Here is a 27,102-nt window from a genome sequence, read left to right on the forward strand (position 1 = left end):
TAACCCACACATTTGACTATCATGTATAATCACTTATTGTGTATGTCTTTTGATAACTATAGGATACCTAGTCATGTCTAGTATTGAAATAATCGCATTTTCTTGCTTGATATTGTCCTGACAATCATTTATTTGTAAAATATATCATAATCATGTTATAGGAATCATGTCCAAAATTAGACCCTGTGAGGCAAGGACCACATGCTTGGTAAGATAAACAAATGATTTATGATACCCACCCCAAGAACATATCTGATTGGTCAAGGCAACATTTGAGGGGTGGCCAACAGGAAAGTTTAAATACTTTGGACACGATTTAATCTTGCTTTTAGTTCTAGTCTGCCTGCTGCTATTAGCCATGTCGGCTTTTAGTTCCAGCCTTGCTCGTGCTATCAGTCATGCCTGCTCTTAGCTTGTAGCTTTGCTACCTAGCTTTAGCTTGTAGCATCTAGCCATGTGGTTAGTCATCATGGTTCTTCGAGCGCGGTTCCAGCGTGCCTGCCTGCTGCTACTTATGCCACAATGAGAAGGAACACAACCTAGTCTCGTCAAACTTTATTTCTTTTCTTTTCCGTTTGAGAGTTTCGTGTTCTGAGTTAAGTTTTGTAACGTCGACCTCGTCTGCGCGTTTGAACTCCGACCAGCCACACAACTCCAGCTTCAGCCAACGCCCAAGCACGGGCTCCCCAAGACGTCACTTCAGCCAACTGAACTTCCAGCCAATCAGCGACACCGGGATACCCCTTTCAACGGGAGTCCCTTTCACCGGAAACTAAGGCAACGTATCCCCAGATATTTGTTGTGCTGGTGTATCTAATATAATTTTAACCCCATTGAGGAACTCAATGCAAGGGCTAATTACGTGATTGATGGTTGTTCATGTCTATGCAATTTAACGTATTGCTGTAAACTTGGGATTCCATATTTCCATTCTCTTAAACTCATCTTTCCCTAACTTTCGATCTTCCTGCAACTTGTGTGAATGTGTGTGTGCGTGCGTTTATGTGTTAGATTAGTTTATATGTCTTAGATTTATCTAATAAAGCCTTATTCATATTGAAAAGAGAAGTATCTTGTGTTTTGTGCTTACAAGTTAATGTCTTAAGCTGCCGATCTTGTTACTGTGCTAATTGATAGTGTTTCACTATAGTTTGGATATTAGTATCCAGCGCAGATTTGATGTTAAACGGCTAGTTCACTGAATCGCAGGGCGTCTCCGTGACCAGCCGTGAAACAGTGATTCTGTTCAAATTCCCTTAAAAATCTTAAATGATTCCCTTTGAGCTAAATTGACCTGTTTCCCTTACACTCTGATGGCACCCATAGGATCCACTGCTAAGCAAGTTATATAATGCTAAATTTATTCAAATCCATTCCGATGAAGAAACAAACTCATCTACATCTTGGATGACTTTAGGGTGAATACATTTTTTAGCTAATTTTAATTTTGGGGTGAACTGTTCCTTTAATGATTATCACCTTGTGCTGTGTTCTGCTACCTTGCACACCACTGGCATATTTAATGGAAGCATTTATATTCGCACACTAATGTAATGAGTTGCATTTGCATCAGATGGATCACTTGGCATTAATACTCCCTTTAATGTAGCAGCAAGGTGCGATTACAGAAAATGGCTGCTAAACGGTCATTATACTCAGCCAAGATTTGCTTCCAAATTAATATATTGTGTAGGTGTTATATTGCTTTTTAAAGCAATTTTGCGGAAGATACCATCTATTTATTTCCTACAGCACTTCTAAAGTGTGTGTGTTCCTGGAAAAGCCTTGACCTCTTTCATGAAGTTGAATGTTATGCTGAGCAAGGTAAAAAGAAAGCATCACTTTTTTTTGTGTGAGTTTAGACTCATTTAAAGGCACTTACTCCACCTTGCTGGCTTAAGCCATGGAATATTTCTTTGAATTATACAAGCAACATTTGTTTAGGTTGAGAGACGCATTAAAGTGTGTTGCCCTTTACAAGTTGAATCATATTTCTCCTCAGTCTTTGGGTTGGCTGCTCCGCTCACACTGATTGTTAGCTGATCCGATTGTTGAAGTTCCAGCTCCACTCAGGGGTCTGTTTGTGATGGGTGTCATTGTGAAAGGCATAATATTGATATCCAAGATATAATTAATTAAAGCACCTTCATTTCAGCTTCTCATCACACAGTTTATTAAGTACATTTGGTGTTTGGATGTTGATTCAGAACTTGACCTTCTTTGAAATTAAATCCTCAAGTATTCTGCCCAAAACTTTTGCCAGCATACAACATTTTTCTCTTTTTTATTTCCTCTGTCCTTTCTTTCTGTCATTCTTTTGCTCTTTCTTTCATCCGTTTTCATTTTTTGTTTGTTTTCTTTCATGTTTTGCTTCTTTTTTTCTTATCTTTTCTTGCTTTTTCGTTTGTTCTTTCATTCTTTATTTGGTTATTTAGTTTTTTGTTCTTTTATTGTAAAAAAAAAAATGATATACTGTATTTGAGTGTTTTACTTGTTCTTCTTTTCTTTCTTTTGTCGAATCTTTAGCTCTTTCAAAAAGTAATGTGTATAACATCATACAAATGATATATAGTTATATTTGTAAAATTTTCTGTAATGTTTTACTTTTAGTTCTCCTTTTTCTTTCTTTATTTTGTCCTTTTGGTATTTTTTCCCCTCTTTTTTGTATTTATTCTCTTCAAGAAACTATAAATAGTCACTGTGTTCCAGTGAATGCATTTTACATTTTATTTTGTTATTTGTCACAACCTAAATCAAACTGTACTATATGCTGCATATTGTTACCGCTTGATTGAACATTTTGGTTGGGGTGACCTATGCTTCCATCTGGACTCTCCAAATGTGTTTTTGCTTTGAGATTTCTTACCCATTCCCGTCTTGGCTCTCAGTGGCATAGATGTATCAGCTGAGAAGTTCCCTTCTACATGATCCCTCATTCTGAAGGGCTTTTTTTCCTAGGGCAAGAACCTGAGGTGTATCTCACAGTGAGAATAAATCAAGCGAGGCCAAATTCACTCTGTTGTGCTGTCTCATTGCATGCTGAACGGATAGGTTTTACAGCATCTTCTATCATGCCAAAAGTCCTCACCACATCCATCCGGTGCTTAAGGTTTTTTTTTTTTTATAGCCATGGCATAATACAAAGTTCCTGACACTATGAAATGTAATGTGTTACTATGGAATTCAAGAACGCCCAGAATTAAATATTCTAAATGGTCTGAGATACATATATAATAATCTGTTACTGAAGTTTTATTTTGGCGAGCTGATCCACAGTAGTAAATTTTGGAAAGATGGTAGTGCTATTTCATTAATGTTTAATGCTTTAATAGCATCACAGAGACTAATTTTAATAACAAACCAGAGTATAATTAAAAAAAACAACAAAAAAAAAAAAAAAAAAAAAAAATAAAAAACCATCCATAATCACAATTTCATTTTGGCCCAGAGAGAAATAATCAGTGTCAGGATAACATTTTTTTTTTTTTACATCAGATTTTTTGATACTTTTACTTGATTTGTGTGTGTGTGTGTGTGTGTATATATATATATATATATATATATATATATATATATATATATATATATATATATATATAGATCTATATATATATATATCTATATATATAGATCTATATATATATAGATCTATATATATATAGATCTATATATATATATCTATATATATATAGATAGATATATATATATTCTCTCTGTCCAGACAATAATTGTACTTTTTTGGGAGCAGACGTGAGCCCAGTGTAAGGGAAAAAATGTGCACATGGAATAAGCTCATGCCAAACATGTAAAGCCTTTATGATTGATTACTTTTGCAGTAGCCTTTAAATGAGCATATTAATCAAGCAGGATCTGAGGCAAGTTGAATTATGAACATTTTAGCAGTTCATGAAGACTGTATGGAGTTTACTGGATAAGTATGTGTCATCAGTGTAGACAATTTAATAATATAATGACATTTTCATATATATATGTGTGTGTGTGTGTGTGTGTGAGTGTGTGTCATGGCTGTGATGTACAGAAGGGGCATGAATAATAATGTAAACAGTCTTTAATTATACACACAGAGGGTATCCACAAAAGGCAGGCAGGAATCACCCGCACATACATAACGTTAACTTTAACACTGGTTGAGGGAAAACAGGAAAAGACTAGAACTAAAAAGATTGAAATGGGCCACTTAAGAACGACCTGTGACCGATCCCTGAACCAAGCTTCAGTAGATTTGGATGTATATTTTAGAATTGCCCTGCTGGAAAGTCCAGTGATCATCAAGCTTCAGTCTCTGCACAGAAGGCATCACAATCTTTGCCAAAATGCCCTGACACTTCAAAGTGTTTCATAGTTAGGATTTTCCCTTCTCGCATCCTCAAAGCACACCCATAACAAGTATTCAGCCTCTGTATTTGATCATGGAGATTCTCGATCGGATGTTCTTTAGCTCATAATCCTTGCTCTTTTTAGACTAGATTCATGCAGGTCCATGGGTCCAAAAAGTTCTGCTTCCATCACATCACTCCATAAAACATTCTTTCAAAACCCCTCAGATCTATCCAAACTGATTTAGCATATTTAAGTCTACCTTTTATGTTCTTCTTGATCAACAGCAGCATTCAGCAATGTGTCCCAGCATGAATGCCATGTTTGTCTAGTGTTGTTCCTATACTCTGCATTAAAATGTTTTCCCCTTCTTTTAATAAGGTCATCTTGCAAGTCATTGGCAGTAAAATCGAGGATTTTTCAGTTTCACTGATCAAACATTTTATTTCATGGCATCTTGTTGGCATCTTTTTGTTTGCTATGTTAGATTTGTGTGGTGGTTGCAGCTTGCAGCAGACAGGCGGCTGAAGTACTTTGGTTATTTTTACTTATTTTGTCTGGTTATTTTCCCTATCCATGCTGTCAAAATGAAGTCTGCTGAGGAAGGATGATGGATCATTCACAATAAGACCAACGACATGCATTAAGAAGCAAGGACCAGTTTTGATTTCATATTGACTTAGAGTGTGCCAAATCAACTATATCAGTGGATGAAAGCATAACATGCCTCTACGACAGCTGCATTCGGTTTCTGCCGTACAACTGTAATATCTGCTATCATGTTTGTTGGAGGCAGTTGCAGTGCACTTCTGTCCAGCTGGTTTTGTGTTCCAGTGAATCCGTTTCTGGTAAAGGCTGATTGCTCACCTCCTACACACACAGTCCATCTCACCACAGCAAGTGACTGCTAAACAACCTTCTCTCCTGTTTACCAGAAGGGGGGAACTGTCAAATGATTACCCAGTAACATTCAACCCAAATATATAAAATAAAATAAAAATGTATTAAACTGAGCAAAAATATACAATATTTGGTACAGTTGCTGATATTTACATGGCCAAAAAAGTAACAGTAAATTGCATATAAACATCCGTTGTCACTCTGTAATTCCAAACATGTCTTAGTAAGATGATATTTAAATGCTTAGTTTAATTAAATAATATTTAAAATTACCATTCATACACTGTGTAACACAACTCTAAGTGAATGAAAACATCAGGCAAAGTTTTAAATCTTAAGGTGCACCGTATATGAAGTTATCTCTCAAAAGAAATCACTCTGACTCATTGAAACGTGTTGTTTCATTATCATATTGCCCATCCGCTTGCTGGTCTTTTCGCATTGGTCTAAATAAAAAATGTTAATTTATTCTTTGCCACTATGCTGCCGCTTTTGGAGCTGTAAGAATAGTGGTTTCCCAGGTAATGCTGTACAAAAAGCAGCACTGTGCTCACAAACACTGCTTTATCAGGCATTACTGGCATGATGAAATGAAAATGAGACCAATCGACAAATCACTGCAGATTAGCGTCACTCAAAGGAGGAGTCTGGAAAAAATGTAATGTTGAGCAAGTCGTTTGGGACAAGTAAAGTAAAAATAAATGCATATTATAAGACAATGAGAGTGTTTTTTGACCTTGCATGCATGTCAACCTGTTGTTGAGGACTCCCAATACCAAAATACCAAAACATAGGGACACTTTAATAACAATATAAAAGATACTTCATAAAATTAGTCCAGATTACACAGTAAGAAGAAACATCTACCACAACCTAAAGGGAGTGTTTTTATGGGGGAACAAATGCCTTTTACTTAACAAGCCATAGGTTTTATAGGGTTAAATGTCCAAAAATATCTGCCCACGTGAGGGAGAGACCCTCTAGTGACATTATTTTCTTAAGTAGGTTTGTTCTTCTGGTTCCATAGATCAATTTTCTACAAGCTTTGGAAAAACATAAAAAACAGTATCTTAGTTATGCAAAAATGTCCCATAGTGCAATATCTGATGCCAAAAATATAGCTTGGTTCATTTGAAAATCATCATGACATGATCTAGACTAATATTATATATGAGACTGATTCAAACTCGGAAGAAACTATCTACAGACCAGAGCAAAACCCCAAGACTGTCCAATACATACAAGCCTCAAAAGCAGAAATAATCAATAAACCATCAGGCCATCTGTCTCCAAAAGCAGATTCAAGGGAAAGGCTAGAAAAGGTGCGAGAGATGAATGATCGCATTTCAGCGAGCTGAAAAGAAGTGATTGCATTCTGAGGTTTCTTTTTCAAATAACATGAAGGGAGAGTTACAAAGGTACTCCAGTGACTGAGAGAGTTTGAGTATGATTCATTGTGGAGGGAAAACTTCAAATAATTTTAGAAAAGTAGAAGAAAATAAAGCAGTGGCACTGAGAAGTGTCTGAAAGCTGCTATATAATCATATCTGCCCTCCAGGGGGCCCAGTGAATACTTTCCTATTGTTTCATATGCTATATCTTTATTAGAACTGGAGGCCTGAAATAATAAAAAAGTACCTAAAATTTTTATTTCAGTCATTATTTACTCTTATGTTTTTCCAAAGCCATATAATGTCCCTATCATGGCAGGCACAATCTCCAGTGATCAAGAGGAAGATGGATGGTCACAGGCCATTAAACATAGCCAACTGCTGTTTGGCTAATTGAAAATACGTGCCTCTAAATACATTTCTGCAACACCATTATTATGTACCTTACTGCACGTTTCGGGGCAGTTTCAAAGTACATCCAGTGAGTGCTGCTAAATTGCTGGTTCAATATGTGACCCCGGCACATTTCTGTTGGCTGCTTGATATATAGTCACATACTGCTGTGTTTTTATTACTTATTAAATATAGAAACCAATGCATATGAAGCTGGATATGTAACACTAGCGTTCAAAAGTGTCAGTTTTCAAATATCACAGCACGTTAAAATAGTTTTGCATTCAAAACATGAAATTCCTGAAGCAATTATGCAAAAATTATACTTTATTCATCTAAACTGTGGACCTGCAAATCATACTTAATGTTAAAAGGAATAAAAGTTTTACTGCATCTATAGTGTTTATTTCAACTGGGAACTGCAGCGATTTGTATGTAGCCTATAGGTTTTTTTTTCCTTTTCCTTTTATTTATTTATTTATTAACCAGTTGTCATTGTCTGTAAACAAATGACAGTATGATTTTTATTTAATTTTTAAATTTGGGAGAAATTATGTCCGTAGTGATGGATTCTGCACAATATTAGCCTGCAAATAACCTGTTAAGCAAATATACAAAGTTTTGATTGATTAAAAGAAATGTCCACAACACTTTAAAGATCAGCTGTAGCATGATATTTGTGAGGACTTAGTAAGCTCTATGATATTGTGATTTGCGTTGATGTTTAAACCAGCAGACAGTGTCTGTCACAAATGCAGAAATTCCTGATTCGTGATGTCAAGCCGTATGTCTAGGCAAATGATCCAGGAGATTAGCGGTTACACATTCCATCTATGGAACATAAATAAATAAACATGCTGTCTCGTTTCTACCATGTAGACCTGCCAGACTGAAATGAAAAATATTTTAGGATGAAATTACACTGTTGTTGACACAAAGTGGGCATGAAAGCATATTCCAGTAGTTTCCATACTGCAGGGCTAAATCCTGACAGTCGGCTTTATAAGAATTTTGAGCTCCTGGTTGTGACTGATTGCAGGAATAATGACAGAAAGAAAAATAATTATAATATTGAAGAATTATAAAATTTTGTGACAATAATATTTCTGAGGTAGAAATAAAAGGTTTAAGGAAAAAAAGAAAGAAAGAAAGAAAGAAAGACATGTAATATAAGACACACGATATAAGGAATTCTTGACTTGATATCTGTTTTTTACCGGTTGAGATTATGACAAAACAAGAGGTTAACAAACAAGATGTTAATAACTTCCATTTAGACACAACATATCTGTTTTACATTTAGACACACACTAATTGTCTTTTTTGCTTTGCCAATAACACTTGTTTCCAAATGAAGCTAGTCACAATCAACTTTGTGCTTTACATACCAAATGATTGAGTTTGTGTATTAGAACGAATTAAGTGAACGGAATGTAACGCCAAGTCTGACTGCTGAGGGTGCTGGAGGATGCTCGACCAGGGCACGCCAACCAGGGAACTCTACTGGGAGAAGAAAGGCGCTCACATCCCAGTGTTAGGGGGAATGGCGCAGCAAGCTCGACACCCAGTCAGCCCTTCCCGCCAATTACCTGTTACCCAACACACAGGAAGAAACTGGCTCTACACGGAGGTTGTAAAACCTAGCAAAGGTGTTGGATGTCGTCCAGCCTGCACATCGACAGATGTCTGCCAGAGAGATGCCGTGCGCCAGTGCATAGGAGGAGGCCACACTGCATGTGGAGTGGGCCCTCACCCCCAGAGGGCACGGATCGCCTTGGGAATGGTATGCCAAGGCGATGGCATCCACTATCCAGTGGGCCAACCTCTGCTTGGAGACAGCCTTCCCCTTCTGCTGACCTCCAAAGCAGACCGGGAGCTGCTCAGAGCTTCTAAAGCTATGGGTGCGGTCCACGTATATGCGAAGCGCTCTTACGGGACACAGGAATGGCAAGGCTGGATCTGCCATGCCTCCCCAAGGACCGGCCGTCCACTGCAATGGCAGCCACATACACTTTCAGGGTGGAGGGTGACAGCCCACGCTCCAACCTTTCTTGCAGGAAAGAAAGCATGACTCTGACGGGCATCTCCGGGGCTCTTCTCGGTGAGAAGAACACCAATTCGTGAACATACTCCACTTCAGAGCATAGGCCTGCCTCGTTGAGGGGGCTCTAGCCTGAGTGATAGTGTCTACCAAAGCTGGGGGCAGATCACTTAGGTCTGCAGCATCCCGTGCAGAAGCCACACGTGGAGGTTCCAAAGACCTGGACGCGGGTGCCAAATGGTGCCAAGCCCCTGAGAGAGAAGGTCCCTCCTCAGGGGGATGCGCCAGGGAGGGGCTGTCACGAGGAGCATGAGTTTCGAAAACAAGGTCCGGGTGGGCCAGTAAGGCACAACCAACAGGACCTGTTCCTCGTCCTCCCTGACCTTGCACAGCATCTGTGTGAGCAGGCTCACTGGGGGAAACGCATAATTACGTAGAGCCTGAGGCCAGCTGTGTGCCAAAGCAGTCGAGGTCCTGTCCAGGACCCTGAAGCTGCCTGCCCGTTGCATGTCGCGTCCCCGCCCGTGTTAGAGGCATCTGTTGTGACAACAACATGCAGAGACACTTGTTCTAAGGGTACACTGGCCCGTGGAAAGGCAAGGTCCGACCAGGGGCTGAATCGGCGGTGACATATCGGTGTGATGGTGACATGATGTACACGTCTTTCAGGTCGATTGCTGCAAACCAGTCCTGGGGCTGAACGCATTTGAGAATGCGTTTCTGCATCAGCATCTTGAACGGGAGCTTGTGCAGGGCCCGATTCAAGACTCGCAGATCCAGGATAGGCCAAAGGCAACCGCTTTTCTTGGGTACGATGAAGTAAGGGCTGTAAAAGCCCATCCTCATCTCGGCTGGAGGGACCGGCTCGATTGCATCCTTCGCTAGCAGGACAGCAATCTCCTTGTGCAAGACAGAGGTGTCCTGGACTGCCACCGAAGTCTCGAGGATGCCATTGAACCTGGGAGGTCGACGGGTGAACCGAATCACGTAACCGAGTCAGACCGTCTGAATGAGCCAGCGTGACGGGTTGGGCAGCGCAAGCCATGCTCCCAAACTCCGTACAAGTGGCACCAAAGGGACAGTCGACATACCCGCATTGGTGCAGCGATGGGGAGTTGTTTTGGATGGCCCAGAAGGCATTGCGTTCCAAGTCATCACAGCCACACTCCTCGTGTTCCCGGAGGAACTGGCCAGAGATGCGTGGAGAGGCAGTGCGTCGCTCATCATCAACCCGCAATCCTTGCACCGCAGAGGAAAGGGAAATTTCCTCTTCTATGAAAAAGTGGGTGAGGACAGAAAGAAACAAAAACTGAGGATTCTCCACCCGGCCCTCCTCCAAGGGAAGGAGTGGCTCTGTCTCCACCAGCTCCTGAAGAGCAGTCTCCCACATCTCTGAGTTGCCTGTGTCAGGGCCGCTTAGTCGTCTTCCTAGAGGATCACGTCGTGGCGAGATGTGTTGTATGGCCTCAGTCTGCTGTTGTTCTGTCAGGAACTGCTGGGCACAATCCCTGACAGCGTCGCCACATAGGACAGCCTGGAATATGGGAGCATCGAGAAAGTGCACTTTGTCAATGTTTCTCATACAGACCAGGTTGAACAAGAAACGGCACTACTGGACCACCAGAGTGGACATCGCCTTTCCGAGGGAGTGTGTCGTGACTTCCGTTGCCATGCGCAGCTCCTGCATCAACCTCGGGTTGGTTCTACCCTCATGCATTTTTTAAAGCCTTGGCTTGCTGAGTTTGCAGGATAGCCATGGCATGCAAAGCAGAGGCAGCTTGGCCCGCAGCACTGTAAGCCTTGGTAGCGAGCGCGACCGACAGCTTACAGGCCTTGGGTGAGAGGCACGGACTATTCCTCCCAGTGGCGGCGTTTTGTGAACACAAGTGCACCGCAAGCATACTTGCGTAGACCCGCGGAATAGCTGGCAGTGGGATGTGTCCAGAGAGGCAAACAGGTCTACCTGAGCATCCCCGAAGTGTCTCCCATCAGCTGCACAATTGAGCTGATACTGCTAGCAACTCGAGGCAACTGATAAGCCCCTGCAGGTGAGGTACTGTCCAGTGGCAGTGCTTTGCAGGCAAAGCTACATTGCAGTACTGCGCTCAACTGGGGGGATCTCCACATACCCCTTATCCACCCCGCTGTCGAGGGTAGTAAGGACCGGAGGTGGCTGCCGATGATTGGGGTGCAGCACACCCAAGAACCAATCATCCTGCCTTGAACGTTTGGGAGATGGAGGGGCCTTCCATGGCAACTCAATGCTCTCAGTGGACCAGGTAAGCATAGCAGTCAGCTCTGGATCTGACTCGGGCAACGCCACTCTCCCAAAAGGAGGCGATGCAGCCGAATCCTCATCTCCAGATCCTAGCTCATCCCCCGATGCAGTGATCGACATCAGGTCATCTGCTGGTGGGCCGGATGAAGTGCTGGGTCCTGCCTTGTCCGAGGAACCAGCGTCCACATCCCAGTACACCAAAGGGCACGATGCGCTGGGGGAGTGAGGGGCCCATGGAGACTCACTCGGTGGGGAAGCCCTCATCGTGATCATCAGATGGAGCCAGGAAGCGACCAAATACAGAAACACATGAGGGGAAGACATATTTAAAAAGTTGCCCTGTCACTCATGGAGCTCTTTTAGAATTTGCTCTTTTTGTGAATAAACACTGAAGTGTTGAAGCGCCCTGGAGGAGTAGTAGCGCGACCACAGAATGGGAAGCTATAGCACGCTGAGATCAAAGCAGCACTTCAACCCCCGCTGATGCACTGTAACACCGACGCTGTGTCGGATGTCTTGACGACACTCGCTTTATGAAGATGAAAGGCCCAGCTCCAAAGCGAAAAGCTGAATGTGCGACTGCTTGCACATTCCTTATATATGCATGCTGCGGAGCAGGGTGCTCGATGCAAATCTTGCACGCCAACATTCATTGGCTTGTTTTGTTAACACTCGAAGGCGATTAGCCTCTCTAGCAAGATCCCAATTCATCAGTCATTGACACAACGTTGAATGTGACTGACTGAAAGGGAACAATTAATTGACTCACTCAAATTTTTGTTACAGAATAAATCAGTGAATCTCAATGAATTGGTTCACTTAAGGATTCAGTGTCTAATTCATAAACTGAATAAATAAAAATCTCCTTCACTAATCCTGTCTTTAACATGCACACTGTTGTTTGTTTTGTATGCTCTCATTTCATATGGTTCCTGTGGCACAATGGAAGAGCATTGTGTCAGAAGTCTAAAAGGTTGTGGGCTCAATTCCCAGGGAACAAACATAGTCCTGAAAAAATGTAGAGCCTGAACGCACTTTGGATAAAAATATCTGCTAAATGTGTAAATGTTTCTGTCTCTTGTTTTCAAAAGTGTTTGTGTCCAGGTACAATGTTGCAGGCTAATGTTTGGCCCATCTGGATTGGTGCATTTGAAACTAGACACACCTTAAAAGCCCTTATGTCACTTCCTTTTACCAGAGCAGAGGGAAGTAGTAGTTTTTTAAGTAGAAACTGTTTGGTATTTTGACCCCATTTCTTGTTATGACGTGGATTTGGATTCTCGTTCTAACTCTGTTTGCCTGATCTTGTAAATAGTTTGTATATCGTTGTAAATCTAGAGGGTTGGGAGGAAGTTAGGTGTTTGTGTAAGGAGGATTTAGGCTGAGTGGATTCCATAAGCGGGTCTTTATTATAAGATCTGAGCATAAAATCCAAACAATATTCACAACTCGTGGTCAGGTCACAGGCTTGGGTCAAAACACAGGCAAAACAATCCACTGGCAGACAAATCCAAAACAGTAATCCAAAAACGTGAGTCAAAAGAGCAAAAGCAAAGATCATAACAAGTATCAACAATGGAACAATGAAAGAACGCTTAATAAGGCAGTGAACTGGCAATACTTCGCAAAATGGCAGTGCAAACAAATGACTTATAAACAGGGTGACAGGAAATGACAAGACAGGAAATGATGTGGCAGGAACAGGAAATGGGAGAGTTCAATATTCAGGTGAAGGCTCCCTCTGGTGGACTGGAGCCCGATCAAACGTTACAGATTCCCTCCCCCTAGGAACACCTCTAGGTGTTCTTCTAGGACGACCCCTTGGTCTGGGTGCCGGACGATCTGGGTGAGTTTGGTGAAAGTTTCTGATAAGTGATGAATCCAAGATGTCCTTAGTTGATACCCACAATCTCTCCTCCGGGCCGTATCCCTCCCAGTCAATGAGATATTGCATCTGACCCCTCCTCCTGCGAGAATCTAGGATCTCCCAGACTAGGTAGGTAGGAGCTCCCTCGATCTCAAGCGGTGGAGGCGGTTCTTCATCAGTAGTTTCGGGGCTCATTGGGCCGTGGGCCGGTTTCAGGAGGGACACATGAAAGGACGGAGAGATGCGGTAATTAGCAGGCAACTCTAAAAGGTACGTAACATGATTAACTTGACGTATAATCTTAAAAGGACCAACATACCTTGGACTTAATTTCTTGAATGGGAGTTTCAGGCGTAGGTCACGAGAGGAAAGCCACACCGTTTGACCTGGCTGATACTCAGGATGTGGACGTCTGTGTTGATCAGCTTGGATCTTTTGAGATCGAATAGACGGACATGAGCATTGTCCCAGACCTGTTCACTTCTTCTAATCCAATCATCCACAGCAGGCACTTCAGATGGCTCCCCAGACCAGGGAAACAGAGGAGGCTGATATCCAAGAACACATTGGACGGGGGTAAGCCCAGTTGAAGAGTGAGTGAGGGAATTTTGGGCATACTCTGCCCATGGTAGGAATATGCTCCATTTCTCCTGTTCATGGCTACAGTATGATCTCAAGTATCTACCAATCTCCTGATTAAGACGCTCTACTTGACCATTAGCTTGAGGATGATAGCCAGATGTGAGACTGACGTTGATGTTTAAATGTTTGCAAAAAGCTCTCCAAACACGGGATGTGAACTGTGGCCCACGATCAGTCACAATATCATCTGGTAGTCCGTAAATCCTAAATACTTGATTGAACAAAACTTGGGCAGTTTCCATGGCAGTGGGTATTCCTTTCAGTGGAATGAGACGACAAGACTTAGAGAAGCGGTCAATGGAGACCATAATGGTGGTGAATCCTTGAGAGTTCAGGCAGATCAGTGACAAATTCAATAGACAGGTGTGACCAGGGCCGTTGGGGAATTGGTAGCGGTCCTTGAAGTCCTGCAGGCAATTGTTGAGGTGTTCGTGACTGAGCACAGATCTGACAAGCACGTACATAGTTACTGACATCTGCAGATAATGTGTGCCACCAAAAATAATTTCTGACCAAAGGCGTGGTGCGATTAATTCCAGGGTGTCCAGAAGCAGGGGATGTGTGAACCCATTGAATGGTTCTGTTTCGCAGACTGGTTGGAACATAGATTTTCCCAGCTGGGCACTCTGGAGGGGATGGCTCTTCGTGTTGGGCATGTTGAATCTCTTCCATAATGTCCCACTGGATGGGTGAAATGAAGATGGATGGTGGTAAGATGGTTTCTGGTCTCATCTGTGAATTGGCAGAGTCATAGATACGTGACAATGCATCTGCCTTACTATTTTTGCTCCCTGGACGGTATGTGACTGCGAAATTGAATCGAGTGAAAAAGAGAGCCCATCTTTCCTGACGAGGATTCATACGCTTGGCATTCTTGATATACTCTAGGTTTTTGTGGTCTGTAATGATCTGAAAGGGATGAAGGGCGCCTTCTAGCCAGTGTCTTCATTCTTCAAGAGTGGCCTTGATGGATAATAATTCCTTGTTACCAATATCGTAATTTCTTTCGGCTGGAGTTAACTTTCTTGAGAAGAATGCACAAGGGTGTAACTTGCCGGGTCTTCCATGACGCTGAGAGAGGACAGCACCGATTCCACAGTTAGAGGCATCAACCTCGACGATGAAGGGAAGTTTAGGATCTGGATGCTTAAGAATGGGAGCTGTGATGAAACTGGACTTGAGCTTATTGATTGCTGAAGTAGCTGCCTCTGTCCATACTAACTTCTTGGGTTTTCCTTTAAGTAGTGAGGTGACAGGTGCAGCTATGGTACTGAAATCACGGATGAATCTACCTTAGAAGTTTGCAAATCCTAGAAATCATTGTAACTCCTTAACAGTGCTGGGTGTGGGCCAGTCCGTGACAGCTTTTACTTTGATGTCATCCATCTCAACTCCTGAATGGCTAATATTGTATCCCAGGAACTTAATTGATGTAACATGAAACTCACACTTTTCCTCCTTGACAAAAAGACCATTCTGGAGTAGGCATGACAACATAGTTCTTACATGAGAGATATGATCCTCCATGGAGCAAGAGTAGATCAAGATATCGTCTATGTAGACAATCACATACTGATTCAAGAGATCCTTGAAAACTTCATTAACGAAGGACTGGAAGATTGAAGGTGCATTGGCCGACCCAAATGGCATAACCAAATACTCGTAGTGCCCCCTGCTGGTCAGAAAAGCCGTCTTCCATTCATCACCCTCACGGATTCTGATGAGATGAGAACCACCATCTTTCTTCTCAACAAAAAAGAACCCAGATGCTGCGGGAGAGGTGGATGGCCTAATAAACCCATAAGATAAGGCCTCTTCAATGTATTCTTCCATGGCCTTGGTTTCAGGAATAGACAGCGGATAAACACAATTCTTAGGTGGAGAGGTGTTAGGAAGGAGGTCAATGGCACAGTCCCAGGTGCGATGAGGTGGCAACTTGGTGGCCTTGTCTTTGCTAAACACCTCGGCTAAGTCAGCATACTCAGTAGGGACATTAGTGGGTGGTGAAGTTGGATTCTTGGCTAGATGAGTCGTGCAGACTGGAAGCTTGGTGGGCAGCTCTAGACAGTGAGAGTGACAATGAGGTGACCAACTGACCAACTCCTTCTCCCTCCAGGAAAACTGTGGTTAGTGCGTAGACAACCAAGGATATTCTAGGATAACTGGGTTTCGTGGTGATGATATAACATATAGAGTGATTTCTTCCATGTGAAACAGGCCAACTCTAAGTTTTATGGGAAGTGTTTGATGAGTGATATGACCTTTACCGACAGGACCATCATCAACGGCAGTAACAGCAATAGGTGGCTCACATTTGATTGTAGGAATGTTCAACTGATTAACTAAATCTTGATGGATCACATTTGCAGCAGCTCCAGAATCTATGAACGCTGAAAAATGATGGTTTCCTTTAGCAACTGACAAAATGATGGGAAGTGACAAGCATAAACTGATTTGTAAGGTATTGAACATGTGACTCACTCGATAACTTGAATAGTGGTTTGCAGCAGGTTTAACAGGACAGTTGGAACAGCGATGTCCTGATTCACCACAGTAGAAACAGAGTTGATTGAGTAATCTTCTTCTCCGTTCATCAGGTGGTAAGTGAGTTCGTCCAATTTGCATGGCTTCAGAAGGAACAGACTGACATGGTGTTTGCGCAGTAATAGTAGGCACATAAGCGAAGTTAGACTTGGGACTTGGTTGAGTTCCTAAAAGATTGTCAATCTTGATAGCAAAGGTAACAAACTGGGAGAAGTCGAGGGAGTCATCTTTACATAGTAATTCCGCTTGTAATTTAGCAGACAGACTTGAACGAAAGATGTGCTTCAAAGCAACATCATTAAACCCACTTTGTGCTGCGAGAGTGCGAAACTGGATAGCATAGTCAGAAGCTGGCCTGTTGTCTTGGCGTAACTGAGTTTGTTGAGTTGCTGCATCCATGCCCCCAGCAGGATATTGGAAGACATCACGAATCAATTGAGTGAAATAACTATAAGACTGCTGGATATGTGTATCATGATCCCAAACAGCAGTAGCCCACTCTAATGCTTTCCCGGTAAGCAAGGTCATGATAAATGAACAATTTGTATGGTCTTGGTGATAAGTTTCAGGTTGGTTAGAGAAATAGATAGAACACTGTCGTAGGAAATCAGTACAGTTGTCAGGAGAGCCATCAAACTTATCAGGTAACGTGAATCTTACCGGGTCAGGTCGTGGGGCAGGGAGAGACTGAATGTACTGTGTCAAATGCTCATTGGTGGCTTGCAGCATCAACAACTGGTATTGAAAACCATTCAGCAGATCCTTTTGATACTCGATAGTAGAAAGGAGTTGAGAGACTTCCGCTGGATCCGCAGCGTGCGAAGAATTCTGTAAGGAGGTTTTAGGCTGAGTGGATTCCATAAGCGGGTCTTTATTATAGGATCTGAGCATAAAATCCAAACAATATTCACAACTCGTGGTCAGGTCACAGGCTTGGGTCAAAACACAGGCAAAACAATCCACTGGCAGACAAATCCAAAACAGTAATCCAAAAACGTGAGTCAAAAGAGCAAAAGCAAAGATCATAACAAGTATCAACAATGGAACAATGAAAGAACGCTTAGTAAGGCAGTGAACTGGCAATACTTCGCAAAATGGCAGTGCAAACAAATGATCTATAAACAGGGTGACAGGAAATGACAAGACAGGAAATGATGTGGCAGGAACAGGAAATGGCAGAGTTCAATATTCAGGTGAAGGCTCCCTCTGGTGGACTGGAGCCTGATCAAACGTTACAGTTTGATACCATTAATTGTAATATTTTTTTATCTCTATTTTTGGTTTAGGGAGTTAAGTTAATATATTGCACATTTATTTTCTTTTGGTTGGGGTTTAGGAAAGAAAAACAAGAAAAAAAATAAGTAAGTTCTGCTCATTATTTGCCTGGTCAACACCCTATTTATTGATTTTGTGGTTGTATTTTGTTTGGTTTCATTAAAAACCCTCAAAAGAATCCCAGCTTTCCTCTCTCTCTCTTTTCATGTTGTGTTCTTTACTGCTAGATGGGGTGTAACAATATAGCAACAAATCTAAAAAAAAAAGTTTTACAGTTTTACAGTTTTTCAAATCAAATTAATAGAAAAATTGTCACATCTATTTTTTCCATAGTACACACTAAAAAATGTTGGGTTAAAAATAACCCAACCTGTAACCCAACTATGGGTTGGTATAGCACCTTCCCATCTATGGGTTATTTCAACCCAACCCATTTGGTTAAAATCCTGTTGGGTTAAAAGTTACCCAACAGTTGAGTTAATTATTTATATTAATTAAGATCTGTATTTTTATTAGAAATTACTTAATACAACCATATTTTGAAACTACTTTGTTGTAAATTACAGATTTTATTTTTATATGCAAATAACACATTTACAAATATATTTTAAAATATTTTATTTAAATGTACAAGAATGTGTAAAAATACAACTGACATTTTCAAGATATACAAATGTGTCTATTCATATTCATATCAAAACACACAAACATGAAAATACAGTTCACAGCTGTGGCCTAATGGTTAGAGTTGGACCTGTTACCCGAAGGGTGGGTTAAATGCAGAGCACCAATTCCGAATATGGGTTACCATACTTGGCAAATATGACCACTTTCAAATAAAATGAACCTAACATATAATAATAAAACAAAAAATTATCATAAAATCAAGTAATAATAATAAAAATATACCAGCTGCTGGACCTACTGATGATCAATAAAATAAAAAAGTATTTTACTGATTACTAAATTCAACATTTTTAAGGAGGAGACAGTGTGCAGAAGAAACTATTAAAGACTGTGTGTTACAAAAACTCTCAAATATGAGCAGAGGGCTTTGGGTAGTAGATGTTATATACAAAGAAAAGTTTAAAACACAGATCGACTGCTTGTAGTATCGTCTTCTGTTCCAGTTTTCCTTGTCACAAAGGACCAGTTTTCCTTGTCACCAAGCACCAGGACATGTGGATTCTGGCTTGTCTCGTGATTCATGTACAGCACTATATATTAGTGCCAACCTTAAAAGAATAATAAAAAAAAAAAGTTCAGTTAACATGCATTGTGATGATATTTCATTGATACACTCACTTTACAAATGAGTGAATTTAAATTAGTTAAAAGCTATAGCGAATTTAAATTGGTTAAAGTGATAATTCACCCATAAATTAAAATTCTGTCATCATTTAAAAAAAAAAAAAAATCTTCTTGGAACGATTTGCATTGTACAACATGTGTCTTATACAAAATAAATAAAGGTGACTTGATTTCAAAGGGCACTGTAATTTTAAGTGTTGCTTTTACAGGTTGAATGTCAATGAAGGACCGCTTCATTTCCGTGTATGATGTGCACACCATTTTTCCATTAGTGTGGTATGGCGCAGATGGCAGGAAGGGTTTAAAGACAATAGGTCTAGGTAAAATTGAAAACTTATGTACCATTAATTTAAATAGGTTACTTACCTTGAAATGTTTCAGTTTACAAGCAGAAATTGTATTGTTGCAATTTTTTCCTTCACGAAAACGTCCATTGTCTAAAACATAAACACATGATTTTGTACAACACATTTAAAATAACATGTCAATCAATCTAGCTTCATAAGAGAAATTGCTGTAATTATAGGGTATTCTGATAGATGCATAACAATATTCAATATTCATAAAAACACTATTACTGTACAATTAATTAGTGCTGGTGCGCTAAGAAGAATATGGATTCTGTTTTACGCTCCCCTCTTAAAGGTTGGTTGTAGGAGTAACGTTAACGTTATGTAAATTTGGGGAATTGGTATAAATTTCCGCTGAAAGAGCGGATTACCTCACGAGTTTGCTCTTTTCTTTCGTCTGGGTTTTGAACTTTTCTAACAGAAAAGTGCAGGTTCATTCAAACGATTCTTGCGGAGTCTGCTGTCTGTCGCATGACTAAAGTGTGTGCTCAGCTCGAGCAGCTTCTTTTACTGGCCCGATTCGTCCGTGCGGTTTTTCTATCTTAATTCTATCGATTTCGTCAAACTTTCACATTTCACCGGACATTTTTATCAACTTTAAGTAACGTTACTACTTGTCTAAAAAGTTTTTCAGCTAATCTTTTAATGTATTAATGCTGGCGAACAAACAGGAATAGGATTCTTATCTGGGGGAAACAAACGGACTAAAGGGAATAAAAACTTATTAACGTAAAAAAAAATAATAATAATTAACGTATCAGACACCTTACTTAAAGCTGCAGTAGGGAACTTTTGACGCTCTAGCGGTTAATAAACAGAACTGCTTGCATCTTGCGGAAGAACATCGTAGCCGGAACTACTTCTCTCTGTTTATGTCTATGAAGAATCACAAGGTACTGGGTTACTCCACCGCGGTATCCCCGAAGCAATCTAAAATAGTCTGAATATAAACACTTATTATAGGTGCACCCTAGTGATTCAGGACACGCCAAAAACACGGTTTGGAAAATGGATTCATGGTATACTTGCTTATTATATAAATTTTTCTACATTTTGAACACGAACAAAGTTACGGACCGCAGCTCTGATTGGTTATTTTTTACCGGGAGCGATGGAGTTTCTGCAAATGGCAATAGGACCACTGGGAGGAGCCAGAGGAGCTTGATTTTTTTCAGAGATTATCTGTCTCATATTCTACTGTCAGGACATAATGACAGGTTTAATAAATATGTAAAAAATATTTTTTTACAAAAGTTCCCTACAGCACCTTTAATGTTATAACAGTTATATGCATCAAACGATTATATTAACAGTTACTTACCCTTCATAATCAGGCAGGCTGCCTCTGATGTCCTCTGATCTGACTGTACCATTAAAATTTGAACCGGAGTGAAGCGGGAAACATATTTAACCAGACAGTTGGGTTAAAACTAAAAATAACCCAACGACAAAAAAAAAAATTTACCCAACTAATTTTAAGATAACCCAACACATTGACCCAATATGTGTAACCCAATGGTTGGGTTAAAAAAACAACCCAACGTTTTTTGCTGTGTAGTTAATAAAAACTGACTGAGCTATTTCTTATGGTGCCAAATTGCAAGCTGAGAAATAATTGCATCAAGGAAAACATTTCATCTAGTTAATGTCTTTCTTTCTTTCTTTCTTTCTTTCTTTCTTTCTTTCTTTCTTTCTTTCTTTCTTTCATCCCAGTAAGTTTCTCCCTATAACTTGCCTCTGGCTGAATTATTTTACAGACCATCCTCATTGATCTTGTCACTTGGGAGCATTAGCGGACTGATATGAAATGTTTCGCTAGTTTTCCCTTTATTATTTCAGCCTGAGAGCAATTTACTTGCTACATCTTTGTGTAGGAAGCAAGCATTTAGAGATACGGCATTATGATCAAGAGCAGGCGTAGGTGGACATGCAGTCAAGTCAGACACTAACTGAAAATCTGATAAATATATATAGAGATGTAAGAAGTTTCACAAGGCTCACAACTTCCTGCATTCACAGATAGTTAAGCAGTTTTAGTGTCTTCAATCACATATTTCTGTTATATCTGATTGTCAATTGTTCTATTGGTACTCATAAGGTGCAACTATTTAATAATGTATGAATGTGTGTCTCATTTCATTTCAAAGTGTGGTTTGAGACAACTTTTATATTTTTCTGACCCAATGTATCCTCTTTATTACTAATGAAATATTGTGTTCAAGTAAATCCTCATGAAATATTGATGATGTTCATTGGGGTGGATAAGGTGTGTTGATGCAGCATTGGTTCATCCCCTAGGCATTTCTTGACCTTATTTAGGCCGGTTTCAGCCACTTTCATCTCAGCTTAAAAACAAGCAATTAATTCAGATGTCAGCACCCTTACAATCTGTGATTATTCGACATGTCTTTATTTGTTTACTGGAAAAAGCAGCTTCTATAAACTGAAGATATTTCACTCTGAATCCTTCCCTTACCAGTAGCTATGAAAGTTGAAAGTTTCTTACATTAAAGTTCTATCCTTCCCATGTCATAGGCTTCAGATGCACACACTGTGTCAAATCACATTAACATGCAAGTCAAATCACGTTAAAATGCAAACAAATCTGCCAGGTGCAATTTAATTATATTTGTTAAAATTTGGAATGTTGAAACTCATGACCTCTTGTACTTAAAACAAAAAAAATTAAGCTACATCAGCAGAGGGACTGAGAGCCACCAAGACTGAAATACTCAAAATCGCGTCTATAAACCGAACCGTCACGGTACGGACATCCCGGTTCCGTGCATAAGACCTTATAATCAATACAGCCAATTCAGGCGCCCAAAGCAATGCAATGCTGTTTGATAACCGGCTGCCAGCAGTACAACTGTGAATGTCATGAGTTGCGCACTTGAAAACAAAGCCCACTAGACAGTGACCATGTTCTGACTCTGAATGCTTCTCTCACAGATTGACAAAGGATTATACTTTAAAGGCTTGTACACTTGTGTGGAGCTTTGATCCAAATATTCCATAATATTGCCATTAATTGCTATGTAACATATGTGAATGCTAAACTCAATGCTAAACTAATTTATTATGTAAATTATATAGGCTTTGTATTTCCAAGGTGACACAGATGAGGGCACGCTGATGTTTGATTCACTGTATTTTATTTTGATAAAGTATCAACTGTGCTGTCAAGTTAGCAATGCTGGAACTGTGTGTGTGTGTGTGTGTGTGTGCACGTGCTGGTGCAATCACTTCAACTGTTTCCTTATACCAGCAGAATCAACTTTAAACACTTTGTAACGATAAAATCTCCATACTCATCGGGAAGAAGGAGGCGGGAACCGGCGCAGAATCAAATCATGATTTTTAATATTCAAAATAAATACAAAACGGGGCACCAGCCCCTCACGGACGACTGGTGCGCATAAATGAAAACCAAAACATAAAATAATGTCCCAGGCCTGGTCATCTCTCGTTCTTCACGGTCGTCACTCCAGTTTTATATCCTTCCATCTCCTACGTGGGACTCGATACGGGCGGTGGGGCGCAGGTGTAGCTCATCTCCAATCACTACACCTGGCCTCACTCCTCGTTCCCACGCCTCTCGGCCCCGCCCCACTCGCCACATACCCGGGGGGGACCGCTCACGGGAACCTGCAGGAAACTGGGGGTAGGACAGACGAGGCGAGAGAAAAGGAGATGGAAGGAGGAGCGACAAGGACGAGAGAGGGGAGAGAGGAAAAAAAAAAATCTGGTTCCCAGACGCACTGCTGCTCGGCCCTCCACCAGCTGGGTGATCTCCTCCGCGGTGCCTGGTGGTGGCACTGGACGGCCCTCGGCGGACGGCGCGACACTCCTCCGGTTTTGAGCAGCCGGCAGGAGTCCCCCGTTCCCTGCCCCTCCGGATTCCTTCACGGAGGCAGCAGGCTCCGGCCCCCTGGCGAATGGCGCCGACTCCTCCGCTCCCTCACGGACGGCAGCTGCCCCTCCTTGTCGTGGGCGGTCGGCAGCGAGCTCGCCCGTCCCCGGCAACACGCTCCAGCCCACCGCCTCGAGCGTCCCTGGCGGCACATACCTCGCCTGCTTGAGGGCACCGCGGATTCACCACAGCGGCGAGGGATCTTCAGCAGCGCGTCCCTCCTTCTCCCGGGCTTCGGCACCACTGTAACGATAAAATCTCCATACTCATCGGGAAGAAGGAGGCGGGAACCGGCGCAGAATCAAATCAGAATTTTAATATTCAAAATAAATACAAAACGGGGCACCAGCCCCTCACGGACGACTGGTGCGCATAAATGAAAACCAAAACATAAAATAATGTCCCAGGCCTGGTCCTCTCTCGTCCTTCACGGTCGTCACTCCAGTTTTATATCCTTCCATCTCCTACGTGGGACTCGATACGGGCGGTGGGGCGCAGGTGTAGCTCATCTCCAATCACTACACCTGGCCTCACTCCTCGTTCCCACGCCTCTCGGCCCCGCCCCACTCGCCACACACTTATTGTCTTATTAATAATGCATCACTGTATAAAAGTCTGCTTTTATTTGTGTACACTCACAATGAAAATGAAACATTGTGCTTTTTTAAAATAAAGAAAACAAATAGGATGTCCCTTTCTCCCATTTCAGTTAGCTGATAAAACAAAAATGAAGTTAGCCTGTCACAAAAATGAACTGAAACTAAGCATATATAGCAAATATATTTCAATAATTTATTTCTTGTATGCAGGCCTATATGCTGTATGTCTGCTACTGCAGATTTTATGAATATATGACATAATGTAATAATAGATATTTTTTCTCTGGCTTTATGAACTGCCATCCCGGAACCGAGGTACGTACCGAACCGTAACCTATGTACCATTCCACCCCTAATAATATACATATATGTGTGTGTGTGTGTGTTTGTGTGTTAAAATTAAGTAAAAGCCCCAATATTATATAAACTACCAGTCAAAAGTTTTAAATAATTAAGATTTTAAGAATCTCATGCTCAATAAGGCTATATTTATTTGTTCCCAGTAGAAATCAGTAAGCCAGTACTAAAGTGAAATACTGTAGCATTATAATTCTATTGTAATATATTTTAAAATATAATTTATTCCTGTGATTGCAAAGCTCAGTTTTCATCAGTCATTACTCCAGTGTTCAGTGTCACATGAGTCTTAATAAATCATTCTGATATGCTGATTTGATGCCCAAGAAACTTTTCTTACTATTATCAAAGGTGAGAACCTTTGAAACTTTTGAAAACCTTGTCTTTTTCAAAAGTTTTGATTAACATTTGTAATGTTACAGAACATTTAATTTTCAAATAAATGCTGTTCATTTTAACTCTTAAAACTCTTAAGAATTCTTAAAGCAAAAGTACAGGTATAAACTGTCTGTTTTCATCATTGAAAATAATAAGAACCATTAAATTATCTTTTGGATTTTAGATGGAAAAACTGGACAAAATCATTCAAAAAAGTTTTAAGTCTAGTAAAAGAACCCACCTCCCCCAATTTTGTGTTATCTGCCATCACTTTCACAAGGTTTGTTTACCCTCTTTCTTCTGCTATATCACAAGATATATTTATCCCTTCCTCTGAATACTAGTGTGTTTTGAGTTGTCCTCATATTTACCCAAGCTTCTGTGGTATGTCTCGTCTTGCAATATTCACCAGAATACTCCTCCCAATATTTCGAGTGTCAGGATGGTGAGAGATGGGTAATGAAGTCCCAGGGCAAGTCTTCTCTCTGGTTAAATATATCTTGAAAGTGATTCTTAGCTCCATTTTCAGCTCAGAATAATAATATGCATTATTAACAATCAAGTATATAAATATCGTTCTTGAAGCAGGGGTGGTGTAGATGCGTAGCTAATGGAAGACTGAATTAAGCCTATGATTTTGCAGTCAAACTTAATATTTCTTGTTAGGCTTAACAAGGAAACAAACAAATGAGATTAAGTTTAGTTCATTTTTTAGATTTAATTTAACAAGTGATATCTGTAGTTTATGATACAGTTATGCATTGTGTGTTAATGATGTATTCTGTGTAAATTCAAGAGGGATATTACAACACAGATAGTTAATAATAACAGTAGAGCTTTTTGTTTGAATATCTTTGAAGGGTTTCTCACATGCTTACCAAGGCCTTATTAATTTGATTAAAAAAAAAAACAACACAGTAAAAATAAAAAAATAATAAAAAAGTAACATTCTGAAATATTATTATTTAAAATAACCCTTTTTTATTTTAATAAAATTTTGTTTTTTCCAGTAATGGTAAAGCTGAATTTTCAGCAGTCATTACTCCAGTCTTCAGTGTTAATATCCTTCAGGATATTACATAATACATACATAATCCTTCAGAAATCATTCTAACATCAATCTTGAATACAGGTGTGCTGCTCAGTATTTTTTTGTGTGGAAATGGTGATAACCCCCCCCCACCCAATATTCTTTGATGAATTGAAAGTTCAAAAGAGCAGCATTTATTATTCATAGCAGTTTCTGTAACATTATACATTTCTTTACTGTAATTTTTGTTCAGTTTAATTCTTCCTTGCTGAATTAAAAAAATATTAATTTGTAAGGTATAAAGATCCAGCCTGATACTAATAATCTCAAGCAAGTCTTTTTTTTTTTTTTTTAAGTATACTTACAACATTGACATACGGTGAAATCTAGGAAACTTGTACTGTGTACAAGTTGTACTCATACTTTTACTTGAATTCGATGATCTCATTAGAGTATCTTTTTACAAGATTTTGTGTACCATGTAATACAATTTAATTTTGCTAACATACTATCACTTTACCACATCATTTATTCCTTTATTTTTTGGTTAACATCTCTCCAGCTAAGCTTTTCAGCTTGTGTAAACAAAATAGAAGTGCTGCTGCTCTTCGATGTCAGATGTCATATTAAATATGATCAACTTAAGTGTCTACTGATAAACAAGGAAAGCCGGAATGGACTGTGAAGGAACTAGACTGAGTTAAACAAGGAGAAAGAGTGAATGATGAACACTTCTTTGTGAGGGTTTAAGTGCAGTATGTGATCTAATCCTGTTGTGGTGTGGTCCTAACCCATGCATGGGAGGCTGTGGGAGAATGATAGATGTGAAAGCCAGAGCAGCTGTCTATCTGTCAGCCAAAAACACTCGGCACATCTGCTCACATAACACCACAGAGACTGGTTTGGCATGGATGAAGCAAGTGGGGGATAAGACAAATATTTCAGGGGCAGGAGACTACAAGAGGTAGCAAAGGAGGTGGCGACGAATCAGTAAAACGTCAGAGCCAATGCCCTTGATTGATTATTCAGTGAATTAGCATGGCAGCACTAGCACCGGAGACCCTTCGAGATTATTTCCAGACTGGCGTATGTAATTATCTCTGCTTTTGCCAGGAATTATTATCAGTTCTGAGTAAACAGACTGACTGAGCTAGTCGTGCACTCAAAATGTTATGTCCAGGGCCACAAAAATGCAGCGGATTCATCAGGTGGAGTGTGCTGGCAGGTTTAGTTGTAAAACTGTCAGAACATCCAATTCACCTAATAAATCTATGAAGCAGCATTAAGTGTGCAACTCTGTTATTGCTTAGCATAGTATGCTAACCAGAATCTCTTCTAAATATAAAATACGAAGCTATGCATCAATTTCAAGATATATGTATATAAACATCAAGATTTGCTTCTTTAAGTAGACAGGGTGGTAGATGCCAAGCTAACAAAAATATATTTTAAGAACGGATTGCTTACTTTCCCATTAAATTATACAAACATTATT

Source organism: Carassius auratus, chromosome 28 (assembly GCF_003368295.1).
Source record: "Carassius auratus strain Wakin chromosome 28, ASM336829v1, whole genome shotgun sequence".
Lineage (NCBI taxonomy): Eukaryota > Metazoa > Chordata > Actinopteri > Cypriniformes > Cyprinidae > Carassius > Carassius auratus.